General features: G+C 34.9%; 1 pseudogene; it reads left to right on the forward strand.

Annotated features, from left to right (window-relative positions):
* Window positions 1–15939, forward strand: part of LOC134378289 (B-cell scaffold protein with ankyrin repeats-like) — a 43064-nt pseudogene that overhangs the window by 26493 nt on the left and 632 nt on the right.

Below are 15939 nucleotides of genomic sequence, written 5' to 3' on the forward strand. Positions count from 1 at the left end.
TTATAAGAACAAAGAAACAGTTCTAAAGTATTGAGGACTTACTTTAAGTTAGATTTTCTAATAAAACAATTAAAATTCATTTTAAAAATTGAAGAATCTGTGTAACAAAAATTTGAGATAAGGGACTACAGTATTTATGCAGGAAGAGACTGCAACTTAAGTTTAAATTTAGTCAGGTATTTTGTTTGTGTTAGAAGAAAACAAATATAATAGTTTTAAGGATATCCAAGATTCTATGTCATCATGAAAGTATTACCCAAAATATATTCTAACCTAATAAGACTAAACAAAGATAAAAAGCTTAAGAAAGAAGTTATAGTATTAAAAAATTGTAGTGAATAATGAATCCAGTTAAACAGACATGAATTTAAATAATTATTGTAAATTTATTTATAAAACATGTGAATGTAAAATATTGGTAATAAAGAAAAAGTATGTAATGTAACAAATGATAATTTTACAGCAATAATCTGGATCCAATACCCAAATAATATAAAAATATCTAGGAACTAGAAGAAAAAGAAAAGCAATGCCTTTTCATTCATGATTTTATTAATCAAAAAATACGAGGTAAATATATCTGTGAAATTTTAAAAAGTAAAATTTTTAAAAATAAAATTTATTTTTATTTTAAAATAAACAAATTAAATAATAAAATATAATATGTAATATAAAATAAAATAAGATATATAAAAATAAAATGAGCTTGATAGAATATAAACTAAGATCCATAATTAATAATACAATATCTGATAAAAAATTCTCAATGAATATAAGAGCAATTCAACCCACTCTCCGATCTCAGTGCAATATTCAAAGAATTAATAGCAGAAGTCTAAAAAATAAAAACAATCGAGGGAATTCTGAAAAACTTTTAAGGCAAAGATAAAATTAAAACACAATTAACCCTTCAGAAAGCAGCCCTACAAACTGCCTCTATAAACAGAGGCAACTTCACACCCTTTAAAGCTTTCATTATTAAACAAGAAAGAAGAAAAACAAAGGAACTAGACATTCTAATACCAAAAAAAAAAAAAAAGAAATGGAATAAAGCCAATGAAATAAATATAATAAAAACTGAAAATTAATGGTAGAATTTAAAGGAAATTAGGACTAAGTATACATAGATTTCAAAGTGTTCATACTCAAAAATTAAAATTTTAGGGAGATATCACAACAAAATAAACAACAGTGCAGCCTGTGATTCATGTAAAAGAGTTTTAAGCTCCAACAATATATAATTGTGGAAAAAATGGAAACAATAAAAAAAAATCCAACTGTAAGGGAATGGTTAACTATTTTATTGAATATACAGACTTTGCAATATAATGCAGCTATTAAAAATCATGCTTCAAAGTGGTAGGGGAAAAAGTCATGTTCTGAAACCACAATAATTAAAATGAAACAGCAAGGAATATATACAGCCCTAAAGTTAAGAAGACATGGAGACTTTACTTGGAACTTACATATAAATGAATAGTCCAAGCATCTCCTAACTGGAGACCTGAGATTATTTTCCTTCAAATTCCCAAGCTAAATAGCAAAAAATAACTTCAGATTTAAATCTTGGTCACTGGTTCTTTAAGTCTTATGACTAAACAGTCCTTTCCAATTTACACAAAATAATTTGGTTTAATGGTACAGTATGGTATGGCATGGCGGGGCACTTATAATATGGCATGATACTTAACAGCACAGTACACCTGGCCTGGATTCAAACGGTGTGCATTCCATATAGGAATACATAGGAGAAGCCTATTAGTAAGGTGGAAGAAACTTTCTTACTGTAAAAACCAATATATCATTATTACATAAAGTTGTAGGTTAGAAGAAAACAATGACCTCTGATATCAGAAAAGAACAACTTGTATCAACTTTAAAAAATTTCTTCCATGCTTTAATATGTATACAACTTTTATATTGCTGAAATTTTAATGTATACATAATTTATCCTGAGTTTGTACTTGTCATTATATAATAAGCAGTTCCTATATTGCCACATCGTCTTTATTTTTTTAATGAATGCATGATATTTATTATGTAAATATTTCCTTTATAAATTTTTTGTTGGGCAATCAAGTCATTTCCTTCCAAATTTTCAGTAAAAAATGTTCTTCTAGCCAGTCATTCAGTAATAGAATTTTAATGAAAATCTCAGTTTGCTTTCTTACCCAATCTATAGATTCATATACTCACACCGTAAATTGTTTGATGTTTATATGACCAATATTTGATCAAATGAAAAATCTTGTAAAGAAAAATTGATCCAAAAGAAACTAAAACTTTGGAAACTATAGTTAATCTTGAAGCTTTTACAATAAGAAACCAAGAGTCTACAATATGTAGTTATTAATCTGATGAATGCTTTTTGATGAAAATTATGTTGAACTCACAGTAATTCTACTGAAAAAGAAATATAAAATTGGGGAGGAAGAAAAACCTTCCCCATCACCCTTCCCTCGTCAAATAGTAATCTAAATGCTTTATTGCAATAAAGAACTTATATTACTTCTAAATGTAAATCTTGCAAATCCTACCAAAAATTATATGCTGCGTGTTTTGATTTTAGTCTGCCCTTAGGAGTAAAATGCCTAAATCATTCTTTTTTTGCAACTTGTTGTGCCTAATAGTAACTTTCAAGATAAATGCTTTAATCACTTTAATGTGAAAAAAAATTAAAAGCAGGTGTATGTGAAAGTGGTCTAGCTGTAAACAACTCACTTTTTGATATCTAGGACTTCTGCTGCTCCTAACTTTTGTGCTTTTGTTCTCTCTGCACAATCATGCAAGACTGAACACCACACACACACCCCCAAGTCATCTTGCTTGTATTTTAATAGCTAGGGTTTAAAATATGAAGGGGTAATTGAAATGAATATTAATTCAGTATTTTTTTAAATTCAACTGTACATATAGCAAAACTGAAACTGGTATGGTTTTCTGGGAAAAATTTACTTGAGATACTTCCACAAAGGAAGAAATTCCAGCTGCGTGGGTTACTTGAGATAAAAATGAATTCACACTTAGGCAAAGGAATGATGGAAGCGAGGTGACAGTTAAATGGCGTAGCTGTTAAGTGATGAGGCTAAACCTCCGCACTGTGTCAGGGATGCACACAGAATTCTACTGCAAACTGAATTTCACAAATCGAATTTGAGTGTGGACGCCTGTAAAAAGCAAGTGGTGTAAGAAGCAAGATCTCAATCGTTATCTGTGCTTTTTGCTGCTGAACCAGTTAGCTCTCGGCCTGACTGTGCTTCTCCAATTCCCCTGGGATTTTATGCTCCATAATCTTGGGAGGAAGATTTAGAGTGTAGAGTCTGTTGACATCTTGTTAGTTCTGGGGGAATAGACTTCTGAAGAGAAAACACAAGTCAAGAAACCCCCCGGGGGAATCAGAATGATTGGCCGTGGAGCACTTTAATGTGCACATGAACGTTTTCGAAAAGGAACCCTCTCTGTGTCCCTATTCCCAGGTTGAGTACGAGAGTCCTTCTCAAAACTGAGAGGAACATTAGAGCTCATTCCAGGACAGCCCCGAGGCTCAAGTCCTCTTCAAATACTTAAAACCTACTGTCAAATACTGGAAACTTCTCATTTCCACAATAACCAATCCTGATTCTATTATTGATTCCTTATTACTATAGAATTTGAATGCCCTCCTCATTTCCTAAATCCTTGCCAATGTGATCCTGATACAGTCTAGTTTATCTAATTCTTTCTTGAGGAAGGACTCCCAGTAGTGAGCAGATTCTCCAGAGACAGCTCACTGGTGTGCCATTGGGTGGGACTAGCTATCATCTCCCTCTAGACCCTATGGGCATGCTTAGATGTGACAATGCGTTAAGACATGTGCTAGGGCTCAGTTACCCTGCCCCTCTTGTGGTAATACAATAAGTATGTGGGACTTAATGCAGATATGTAAATGAGAAGGTACAAATTCAAATGAGTTCTGCAGCCAGGCAGGTAGCACAAGTTCATTGTCGTCTGGAGACAATAAGGAATGGCAGGGTTTGGGGTACCCTGGAGAGCACATATCATCCCTAAAGGCATACAGGCATAGTTATGTCTGCAAATACCATGGTGGACAAATGAAATACTGAATTCACCTGTGGTCTGCCATTAGCTGTCACTGTGCCTCAGGCCAGTCTCTGGTGTTGGATTAGCAGCCCCATGCGGAAACCAGGCCGTCTAATATCCTTACTGTGCTGAGCAAATAATACATGGCATGCTCCAAAATAAACTCTTTTGAAAAGAAAGCATTTCATTACAAAATGACCAATTATTTACTTTAAATCTTTCAGAAATAAAATTTCAAATGATCCTAAGCCTCTTGTGACATTTGGATGTTGGTTGACCTCTCTTTTCTCAATAAAGAGATTGTTTATTCTCCAAATGCTTACTATCCATGATAATATTAACATTTACTTAGCTTATGATGAGGCAGGCACCATGCCAAGTATTTTGTGCACATGATCTCTTTTAACCCTCACAAAAAGAACATAAAAGTGGCACTGCCCACAGCTGGCACAGCACAGAACTTTTGCTACTGTTCATTCTCTCCTCATCCCTTTCTGTTTTTCAGCGACGTGACACATTCTTTTTATTGTAACACTAGGTTCCAGGTATCCACCATCCTTAGAAACTCATTTAAAAATTGTTTATTCTGTAACTTCTTTTTTTTAATTTTAACTTCTCAACATACATTGTGGTTGATTTTCGTATCCCTTTACCCGTTCCTCTTTGTCACCTCTCCTCTCCCCCACTACATCGTATCTGTTCACTTGTCTTAACAAATTCAAGAAGTTGTTGTGATTGTTCTTATAGATGGTTATGAACAAGAAACTCCAATGGTTTTTTTTTTTTTTTTTTTTGAGTGTTTTCTTCCCCGGTTGTCCATATGTTGACTTCCTGTTAAAACACCCTCCCCCCATATTGTAGAGAGAGCTCGGATGGAGAGTCCAGCCTTTTCTACTCCAAGGGGCTGTCTGGCCACTGGGCAGGAAGAACTCATCCTCCTGCAGGAAAGAGTCAAGAATGGGAAAATGACTGTGGATGAAGCCCTGGAGAAATTTAAACACTGGCAGATGGGAAAGAGTGGCTTGGAAATGATTCAGCAGGTAATAATGACCCCTGTCCCTTCTGGAGTGTTCTCTCACTTGTGGAGCTCCTAGACTCTGTAAATATTTCGTCTTCACAGGAAACACAGATAACTGTTCTTTTGTTTTTAACTAGCCACTGAAAAATATGTTTCAAACAATCAGTTAAAAGGTAGAAAATATCCAGATTTCATGTTTACCAGCCTTTGGTCAACTCAATCCTGGAACCCAGTGTGTCAAAGCTAATACCTAATCGGTTTATACTACCTGTTCTTAGTATAGTGAATATTTTTTGAATCTCATTGCTGAAATTAAGGTGAAGTATTTTTATACTAATGTGCTCAGCATTCTGAAAAGGGTATTATGTAGAGGCTTAAAGGCAACAAGAAAATGATTGAAATCACATCAAGCAATAGTTCTAAATGAAACATACTATAGTAAGTTTTATCTTCTTTCTCCTTAACTTTTTTGGGGGATATATATACATCTCCACATGCCAGTCAAGGTTTGCAGAGAAATGCCAAGAATATTAACTTCAGATAAGTTTGTCTTCTATAAATATAATTTACATCCTGGGTGGGATTAGAGATGTTGGTTCTGAGATGAGAATGACAACAAAACATCCCACATACACTCCTTGACATTCTTCAGCGAGGGGTATCAGGGCCATATTCTATCTATCCCACAGGCTTCCCACTCCCAAAATATTCCAACAGTTTTTTTCTTCTCATCACAGAAAGGCCCATTGCCCTTGAACCCAGTTTCAGGTAGCTGTTTGATCAAACACGTGTAATAAACTAATTTAGGTGGCTGTGTAAATAATTACTAATAGCTTACTGTGCTATCTTTCCCGAGATAATTTTTAATTAAAAGACAATGCTTAGGAGAATAGTTTTTAAAAAATAAAAAAATAATCACAATGCTGAAATTTCAAACAATACAGCCTAGTTTAGGCAAGGGGACTTTCCCAGGACATCTTAGATCACAGTTTGTCAGAAACCACCTATCTCTAAGAGTAGTTCTGATTGTGGGTGGTGGCTGGACTTGTTCCAGATTTGACAAGTCCAAGAAAGTCAGTTATTTTGCCAAACAAATGCTGAGGAATGCTGACTGTAGAGTTCTGCAACTGTTCGTTGTTCACCAGAATTACACCATTGCTTTTCAGTCCATGCCAGTGTCATCACCATCACGCATCCCGTTATCCTGGAATGGGGTAAAATGTGCTTAAGCGCAGGCCTACAAATCACTTTCCTGGAGACATTGTATGGGTTTTGTTGAAGTAAGCCAATTGTGCTTCATCCTCCTCAGATCCTTAAATAATAAAGTTTTCAATTTAGTGTAATCCAACCTAAATATCTTCTTGGAAATGATTTCACTAGTTGTTTCCTTAAGGCTTTGGTGGTCTCTATTTTGTTTGCATACTTATATTCAATCTTGTTTGGGGAAGAATTAAAGGTGGTCAATATTCACTACGTAGAGACTGATCTGACTCATTTGATATACAGGAATAATGGGATAATGAGTATAGTTAATGTTTATGCAAAAAAATTATTTTTTTCTTTAACTTGTAAATATAGGCCAGAAGATGCTACGATTACCTTCCACCTGAACCAAAAGTTTAGTGACTCTGGCTGAATGCTGTTAGAGGAATCAGTCAGTCCTTAACGTAAGGGCCTTGAAAAAATCCAAATAACACAAAAATGAATGTTCTTCGCATTTCTCCAACACACACACACATAGTCATTCCCATATACTTTTCAATATGCATCTTGTAGTTTGCAAAAGTATTAATGTGCACCCTGGGAATGAATCTATCAAGGTTAACTGTGAAGTTATATTATTATCGACAGAAGAATTATCCTAGAAAACTAAAAAGAAAAATGGCACAAACGCAGAGTTACGAGTTTCCAGAATAATGAGGACCCATGTAGAATTCCTGGCGTTGAAGGTGAGACAGTAGAGAAGGTGAACAGTTTGCTTTTATTCTTCCCCCTCCTTCTCACGATCGCAGTGCACCTGAGGAAGAGCGTGGCTCCACTCAGAAGAGAGGATCTGCAAGGCAACGGAAACAACAAAGTAGAAAAAGTGGTTTCTAGGTTTCTGCAGAAACCCTGAGGAAAAAATGCAACTCAGGTTGTCTTCTAAAAGGGGATTTATTAAATGTTAACTTGTTTGAGTTTTTCATTTAAAAAAAAATAAATGTTCGATGTAGAATATTTGTAAAACAAAGAAGGATGGGGAATCTAGTTACATATCATTTGCTCCTGAGTACCTAAATTTTAGAATTAGAACACCAGGAAGGAATGTGCCCTACAGAACTGTAGATGGGCTCAGACCACAGCAAACCACTGCTGTTTAGCCCTTCTCCTTTTGGACACCAAACAACCAATGCAGACCCCACAAGCGTTAGGGTGAAAAACAGCTCCCATAAGAACTGGGCTCTGGGATGCAATCCTGAGTCTACCACTTATAACTGTATGATCTAGGAAAGTTACTTAACTTCTCTGTACCTCAGTTTCCATATCTGTAAAATGGGATGATTAACATTTTACGTGTACTTCATGAAGTGGTAATAATCAAGTAAAATAATACCTGTAAAGTATCAAGGATGGCAATTGGGATATCGTTAAGTAGCAAATGAATACTAAGTAATAGTATTGGTACTAGTAATACTAGTTGTTGTTTTCACCTTGATCCATGAAAAGTTTGCAAATCATGACCTCAGTGTCCTGGTTGTTTCTTCATTAAGGAAAAACTACGCCAACTACGAGACTGCATTATTGGGAAAAGGCCAGAAGAAGAAAATGTCTGTGGTAAGTGAAATTTGCCTGCTGTTCAGAAATGATAGAGTGATGAAGTAGAAAATACAGGGACTGTGGAGTCAAATAGACCTGGGATTCAAATCTACACTCCATCACTTCCCAATTGTCTTCCCTGGGAAGTGTCTTAATCCCTGGTACTTGGGTTACTTGTCTGCAAAACAGGAGTAACTGTACATGTACCTGGAGTGCTTGTGGGAATTGACATATAAATATTTATCACATTCTCGGATCCATAATGGACCCTCAGTAAATGCTCATTACTTTCTTTCTTTTGATTTTAATGTAAGCTATAAGTAAGATAATTCTCTAGTTTTTTTTTATAAGCCATTATGTAGGCAATCAAATAATTGGGGAGTCATGCTTTTCTAATTAATATTCTTAATATAGTCAGTTCTCACAATTTTTCACATGTGAATTATTTTAAATTACTAATAATTAACAATTGCTCTTGGGGTGGGGGCAGAGACACTCAATATTAATGCAAACCAAACATCATTAAGATGGTAAATCTTCTCCAAAAATAAACAGCACATTCCAGAATTAAAAATAAATTATCTTGTCACTGTCTCACTACTCTTCCCCCAAATCTCTACCCCTGCACAGAAAATTAAAAACTAAGAACCATTAAGAAAGCTTGAATGCTTCCATCTCTTCCATTTTCAGTAATATTTCATGGCTTTCAGCTAGTCCTTCATTTCCCTTCATTTTATTGAGCTGTTATCTACTTTTCCATAGGGAATTCTTCAAGCTCTCTTAGAAATGTTTTCTAAAACAGAAATACACTTTCTAAAATAATTAAGGTCATAAATCCAGGGCTAATTTATAGTAACTGACAAGCAAAATTCATGAGGTGGCTCTGTTGGTGGCCCAAGTTTCTGCTATAGAAATATTTCCTGACTACTGTCCATGCAAAGCAAGAAAGCCCTGTTGAAGTGAGGAGGCAGAGATCCTAGTTCAGGGCAGCTGAAGCTGCTGGAATGTGTGTGGTGGGTGATTGAAGAGGAGGTGGCTGTGAAGAGAGGTGGTCCCACAGGTCCATGTGAGTGACTATACAAGTCTATGGCTGAGAGATGAGCTGTAAATGTGCAAGGAAAGACCACTCAAGGCATACAAAATAGCAGCTTCTAGAGCATTGAAAGCAAAGCAGGACACAAAAGAGGTTGACCAGAGCCAGGGTAGACATACTGGGAATGTCTGAGTTCCTGCCCTGCTGAAGTGGAAAGATCTTCTTGACACCTCCTTCAGACACCTGGCGGCATCCTGCTGTGAAACTCAAGAGACACAATGAGTGAGGACCACAGCTCAGAGTTAGAGCTACTCTAGACATGCCCTAACAATGTCTAAAAGTAAGCCCTGCAACATCCACATGGGAGACACAGTTTGCTAGGCTGAGTCCTACCAAGGGCCTTAGAAAACACCTTTAGCTTTCTATAGATCTATATATTTTGATCTATAGATCAAAATCACGCCTATACAAGGTCATGCCAGTAATTGAACTGCCTGCTAAAACAAGAACCTACATTCATCAGAGAAATATTATAGAATCCAGAATATACAACAGATTATCTATACATCCAGTATTAATTTTTTTTAAAGAAGACATACGAAGAAACAGGAAAATGAAATCCATAGTGAAGAAAAAACTGAACAGCTGAACCTGAGATGTTGATCTTAGCAAAGACTTTTAAGTGGCTCTTATAAACATATTGAATTAATGAAAGAATATGGTTTTAAGGAGTGAATAAATAGGGAATCTTAGCAGAAGAATTAAAACCACGCAACAGAACCAAATGGAAATTGTAAAATAAAATTACAATAAAAGAAATGAAAACTTTCCTGGTTAAGCTTATCAGCAGACTGTATATAGCAAAGTAAAAGTTAGTGAACTTGATGACAGATCAATAGAAACTATCTAGTGTGATAAATAGGAGGATAAAAAGTCTTTGGGGAAAAAAAAAATAGAACTCCAGGGACATTAGGGCAATATAACACAGTCTAGTATGCATGTAATTAGAGCCCCAGAAGGAGAAAAAAGTGAGTTTGAGGAAAAACATTTTTGAAGAAATAATGGCCAAAACCTTGCCAAATTTAATGCAAGTCACATCTGTACAGTTTTAAGAACTTCAGAAAAAACCCAATCAGCATAATTGTTAAGAGAACAATATCTAGGCAACTTGTGGTCAAGCTACTTCAAGTCAAGGTAAAGAGAAATTCTTGAAAGCAATAGAAGAAAGGACACAGTACATACAGAGGAAAAAGGATAAAAAATATGCCCAATTTCTTATTAGAAACAATAGAGAACTAAAGACAGTGCAATGATATCTTAAAGTAATAATAAAAAAAAAAGGCCACTTATAATTCTATATCCAGAGAAAATATGTCTCAAAAGTATGGTAAAGTAAAGATATTTTTAGGTAAATTAAATTAGAGAATTTATAGCAATATTGCAATTCAATAAGTGCTACAGAATGTCATACAGGTTGAAGGGAACATTAACAAATAGAAACTTAGATCCACTCTAAGGGAAAAAGAACACAAATTATACAAAGCAGGTAAATATAAAATAGTTGTTTTTTTCTTCTCATAAATTATTTCAAAGACAACTGTTTAAAGCAAAAATAATAGCACTTAATTTGGTGTTATATAATGTGAAGAAGGAAAAAATATAAAAACAATCACACAAAGGACATAGGGTGCTTATAAGTGAAATTATATGTTGGCAAGATTTTTATATGGTAAAGTACAAAGTGTGGAGTGTAAAGAATCAGTTATAATGTAAGAAGAGAAAAGGGTAAAGTAGAAATTTTGAAGGGTCAAGTCTAAAGCATAAAGCATGAAGGAGTAAACTATCATCTCAAAAGAGATTCTGGTAAGTTAAGGATGGATATTTTAGTCATAAAGCAACCACTAAAAAAGTAAATGAAAAAGTATATATACCTAGGAAACCTATAAAGAAAATAAAATAGACCATTAAAAAACGATTTGAGTCACCAAAAATAAAGCAGGAAAGTAGCCAAAGAGGAACATTAAACAAAAGGGGTAAGTGAAAAACCAAGAACAAGATGGTAGTATTAAACTGAGCCATATCAATAGTGATGTTAAATGTAATTGGATTAAATACTTAATTTAAAAGGCAGACATTTTCAGACTGGATTAAAAAAGCAATACCAACTTTATGCTGTCTAAAAGACATATTTTAAGTATAAGACACAGATAGTTTGAAAGTAAAGGATGGTAAAAGGTCTACTATGCCAACAGTAAGCATAAGAAGTTTGGCTTGGCTATATCAATATAAGACAAGATAAACTTCAAGACAAAGAGCACTACAAGAGGTAAAAGAAGATACAGTATAATGATAAGAGGGAAGTTTACTAGTAAGATATAACAATTCTAAATATTTGTGTATTTTATACCATATATGTACTTGTGAACTTTATCAAAACTCATAAAACAAAATCTGACAGTACTCAGAGATCTTTTTCTTCTTTCTTCATAATTAGTAGAGCAAACAGACAAAAATCAGCAAAGTTACCGAATACCTACACAGCCCTATTGACTAATTTGACCTAATTAACATTTACAGAATAAGACACTGAAAAAAATTCAGAGAACATGCTTGTTAAAGGTGTGCATTGAAGTTTCACCAAGATAGAACACTTAATAAACCATGAAAAAAGTTTCAATAAATTTCAAAAGATTGAAATCTTCAGAGTATGTTCTCTGAAAGATTTTAGTATTTTGAAATCGTATATTCTCTTGCCACATCAGAAGTAAATTAGAAATTAAGAACTAGATATCTAGAAAATATCTCCAAATATTTAGGTATTAAAACAACGTTCCAAAATAACCCATGGGTCAAATAAGAAATCATGAGAAAATATTTCAACCTGAATAATAATGAAAAAATATCAAAATTTGTAAATACAGCTAAAACAGTTATGGAGTGAACAGTTAAATTAGAGGGAGATTCATGGCTCCATATGTTATACTAGGAAAGAAAAAAGATTAAGATCAATGATTTAGGTTTCTACCTCTAGAAAAACTAGAAAAGGGAAAGCAAACCAAACCCAAAAGGAGGTAAGAAATAATTAAGATAAGATCAGATATTGATTGAAAAGGAAAGAGATGAACAAAAGAAAAAATTACCAAAACCAAAATCGGTATTTGAAAACATAAGTAAAATTGGTAAGTTCATGGGAAGAATGATCCAGGAGGAAAGAAACAACAAAAAGCAAGAGACTACATTAGGAATTAGAGTGCACTATCACAACCGATCCTACAGAATATATTAAGAAAATACAAGTAACTTTTTGCCAATACATTTGACAACTTACGAAAAAGAACAAATTATCTGAAAAAGAAAATGTACCAAAACTGATGCAAAAAGAAAAAAGATCCACACTTCTCTGAGTATACCTCTTTATATAGTTCTCACTTGAAGTACTTTATTTTACATATTCAATAAACAAGTATGAGTCAAGGCAGGGAAAGGAAAGAAAATGGATTATAAGCAGAAACGAATGAACCTAGTGGTACTATAAATAAATAGTATATCCATATTGAGTGGGGGATAGGAAAAAAAAACGTAAATAAATCTAGAAAACAGTGTATCCTAAGGCTAAAAATAAGAAAAGAAAAATAGATAAAAATTGTACTTTACCCAAATGAGTAGGGTTTATTTCTCCAGAGTGGTGTAATTTAGAAATTTCAGTACATTATGGATATTCTAGAACTGAGCTAATCAATAAATGTACTGTGATAATGAGAGCCAAGTTTTCTACTATCAGAGAAAGGAGTTATAACTAAGGGAAGAAGGAAGGCTAGAATGAATCACGTGGTATAGCATTGAACTGGCGGTAAAAGTATGGCAAATCATGGCTGCTAATATGTATAGCACAGGAGGGTAAATATAGAGATGTAGTTGTATGCATAATGTACATATTTGTTTAGCTCTGTTTGCTGTGAGGACATAGAAGCAACGACAGCCCAGCACCACTGGGCACACCCAGCACCCAGAGCTCAGTTTACAAAAGTGAATGGCCAGTAATGTGTGAAAAGATGCTCAACATCATTAACCATCAGGAAAAGGCAAATTAAGCTACAGGGAGATACCAGCACACAACAGCTGGAGTGAATACAATTTTAAAAGTATGTCAGGTCTAAGTGTTGGTTTGGATGTGGAACTGGACACGCATTGCATGCACTGTTGATGGTAGTATAAGGTGACATGATGCCTTTGGGAAAGTCAAATACACACTTACTATACGGCCTAGTCATTTGCACTACTCGGTATTCTTCCAAGACAAATGAAAGCATATGTCCACCCAAAGATTTGTTCACAAAAGTTCACAGCAGTTTCTTTCATAATAGTCAAACAGAAAACAACCCAAATGTCCCCTAGGAGACGAGATCATTATATTGTGGCATATTTATACTATGGAATACTACTCAGCAATGAAAAAAAGAATACTTACTATTATACACAAAAATATAATTGAATCTCATAGACATTATACTGAATGAGAGATAACAGACACCAAGGAGTACAAGAAATAAGATTGCATTTATCTGGAATACTAGATGAAACTCATCTGGACAAAACTAATCTACAGAGATTGAAATCTGATCAGGGGTTGCTGTGAGTAATGTTTGGGTGTGGATTGCCATAAGGGGACATGGGGAAATATTCTCTGGAGATGAAATGGTCTCTATCCTAATTGGGTTGATGGGCACATGGTTACATAGACAGTCAAAAGTCATCAAACTATACACTTAAAAATGTTTGAAGCATGCTGTATGTAATTATTCCTTAATCATGTTGATTTATAAAAAGAATGGCGTAGGCCAGGCTAAGGTAATATCAAGGCATAGTAGCAAGCCTTTATTAAGTGTCAAATATATCTAAGATATAACAACCACAATTACTTGACGTTGATACGACAAGCAAACAGAAAGGACATTGTTGGGTGGGAGGGAGGAGAGGGAGGAGGGAAAGAGGTTTTGGTGATGGGCAACAATAATCAACCACAATGTATATTGACAAAATAAAATTAAAAAAATAAATAAATAAAATAAAAATAAAAATAAAATAAAATAATAACACCTTGGGACAAGGGTTGGCGGGGGGCGACAAAAGTAATAGTAGCCAGAGGTAGATAAATTTGGAACTAGTATTTTTAGATCAGATTGTGAGATTTTATAGTCACCTCAAAGACAAGAAGTAGTCAAACAATCAAAAAACCTTAGAATAAATACTGAACAAAACTCAGCAGAATGTGCTTTTTTTTTGTCTTTTAGATAAGCTCACCATCGTGCACCATCCAAGTGGTAAGTGCTAGGTATTTATTGAAGGATTTAAGGCTAAAACAAAGTATGTAGTAAACCAATTTCAATATTAATGTAAACCTAATATGATTAGGCAGGTCAGTGTACAAATTTCCATAGATTAGATATTTACATGCAAAACCAAAATGAATGTGAGGTGGTTCTAGAAGAGCAATGCTAGGGGCATCATAATACAGTAAAAGAAGCGTGGGCTTTGAATTCTGATTAACCTGGCTGTTCACAGCTTACCAGTTGTAACCTTTGGCCAGTCACTTAAGCTCATATGTGAAGCATCGATAAGAATTGTACCATGGGAAATTGCTATGAAGCCTGACAAGGATTTATGTGAATAATGCTTGATCGTGGGAGTTATTGATTGAGCGGATGAAATTGGAGCAACCTTTGAGAGAGCAACTCACTTCAATATGAAGGGAGAGGAACGTGTGCCAAATACTGGGAGGGCAGAGAAGAGCTAGAGGCCAGCTGGGGAGCTATTGAATAATCTAGAAGCAATGTCTACAGCCTGGACCAAAGCACTGACTGTGGGGAGAGGAGAAGCAACAGATTCAAGCCATGTGGCTGGGGTGGAAACTAGGAAGCCAGAGCAGAGGCAGGAGGAGCAGCAACTCAGGCCAGTGGGGAGCCGCGGGACAAGTTTTCTCAGAAGAGCGCGCTTTGCAACGGGCCGATCCTGGTGAATGCGGAGAAGAAGAAGAAATCGTAATCATGGGGACGTTGTTACTCAAAGAGGTCGGAAAGACGGTTTCCAAACTGACATGACTGCGCAGTATCCTACATAAACCTCTCCCTACACGAAGGAGATATTAATAACATGCTCCCCGAGGGTGACTTTTCAACATGTCCTTTTTAACTGTTTAGTAATGTTTCTCTTCACCCTACTCTTTGTATACGTCATTTTTAAGAAGTGCCGAATAAGTGAATCATCAAATGTGTGAATGACGGAAGAGGTAGTAACATAGTTTGTATTTCTAGGTAATGAAACTGCCCACAATGAAAATATGCTTTATAACATACCCTTCAACAATAAGGTAGGTTGTATTTATTTTGATTTTTATGAAATGCAAATAAAGAACTTCTCTGCTGAGAAAGAACCTGAGAGCCTTCAATCCCCTCTGTGCTTTGAAACATTCTAACAAGTATGAACAAAATAGGTTATGTGAGCATTTGTGTGCAAAATCTGTGAGAGTGATTTTAGGAAATTACCTATTCAGAAGACAACAAAGGAGGAACTAAAAGGGAAAAGCCACCAGGGCCAAAGTGTGGCTGAATTCAACATGTACAGACCAAATAAATCTTAGAGGAATTACGAATACATCTGTTTTAGCAATAGGAATATGATAAGTCTATTTGAACCACAATGTATACATCCTTAAAAGTCTAGTTATAGGAAAAATACAGCCCCAAAATATCACTGATGCAAATATGCATCACCTCACTTTGTAGAGTTAACTGAAAATAAATTGCTGCAGAGAAGCTAAAAATAACACTAAACAAAGATAGCAGCAATTGAAAACCAAGACCAAATCATGACAACACTGATAACGTCCTGACCACAAATTTTTCTTCTTGTGTTATATATACAGATATGTGATATAAGAAATTTGCATTGTTAGCAAGGGTCAAGTGACAGCTGAATTTCTTGCTAAAATTCAGAAATAGAGTCCTTGGTAGGT

The sequence above is a fragment of the Cynocephalus volans genome, chromosome 5, assembly GCF_027409185.1.
Source record: "Cynocephalus volans isolate mCynVol1 chromosome 5, mCynVol1.pri, whole genome shotgun sequence".
Lineage (NCBI taxonomy): Eukaryota > Metazoa > Chordata > Mammalia > Dermoptera > Cynocephalidae > Cynocephalus > Cynocephalus volans.